Below are 1206 nucleotides of genomic sequence, written 5' to 3'. Positions count from 1 at the left end.
ACACACACACACACATGTAGCTAATTGCTGTTGCAATGATACAATGAGGGTGTAAAGGTAAAAGGGACCCGCCGTTGTGACGTCATTACAGGACTTGCCCTATACACGCTCTTATTGTCTTACAGAAAACTATGTACTATACTCTGAGCGTCAAGGACATGCACGAATGCCCGAACCTGGGCTAACAACGCTCTCATTACATGTATGTACATTTGTCGGCAGTCTCAGTTACGGTAACTGAGTAACAACAATGACTATTGCTAGAGAACGAAAACGGACACAAACCACAGAATATGGCCTACACAAGAACATGATTACGGCTCTTTGGCAAATAGGATTTCCCTGCACAATACATGTGTGACGTAGCACGCGGACACACTACACAGACTGCATTATCACAGTGTATTAAGCTTACCACATACACGCGTGGACATGACGATTACCCAACTGAATGAAACAATGGCGATACAACTATAACACACGAACAATAAAAATACCCAAAAACTAAAAGCAACACTGACTGTTGCGTGTTGCGACCCTGGACTAGATATATCCACAAACCACGACATGCCATTGTCTATATAATAAATAATGTACACGATAACATGATGTAGTAAATTGTCGCGAAAGTCGAGTTTGATGGTTACCTTTTACAAAGCCAGAGCCCAGAATGTAATGTTACATTTATCTCTCAGCATTCATATATATGTTTACACTACAAATATTATGAACTTATATGCCCTGCATATAGACAGTCGGACCTACACTAACAACAGCCACTTAAAACAATAAAATGTATGAGACAATATCACTTTGAACAAACAGCCGCTTCTCACTCCCCCTCCTTGTGGTTGTGTGTGTGAGCGTGTGTGCGTATGTGTGTGTGTGTGCGCGCGTGTGTTTTAAACAAAACACTATACTGTAATGACTAATGACACTAGCTACGTAAGACGCCCACCATTCAAAAACAAAAAGGTCACTATTTTCTCTTGAAAAATGTGTGACCATCTGAGATAATTTCGACTGTCTTCTATTCGTTTTTTTTTTCGTTTTTTATGAGAGGTTTGAGTCCACGAAAAGACCGGGATACGAGTTGACATCAAAATAATGAAATGGAAAGAGACAGTAATAGTATGTTGTTGCATGAACCATTGTGGAGCAATATCGAATTTCTGGATTTCCAAGAAGAATGTGATTTATGTCCTT

Source organism: Aplysia californica, unplaced genomic scaffold (genome assembly GCF_000002075.1).
Source record: "Aplysia californica isolate F4 #8 unplaced genomic scaffold, AplCal3.0 scaffold01253, whole genome shotgun sequence".
Classification (NCBI taxonomy): Eukaryota; Metazoa; Mollusca; class Gastropoda; order Aplysiida; family Aplysiidae; genus Aplysia; species Aplysia californica.
The sequence above is the reverse complement of the archived record's forward strand: the minus strand, read 5'-3'. Positions refer to the sequence as shown.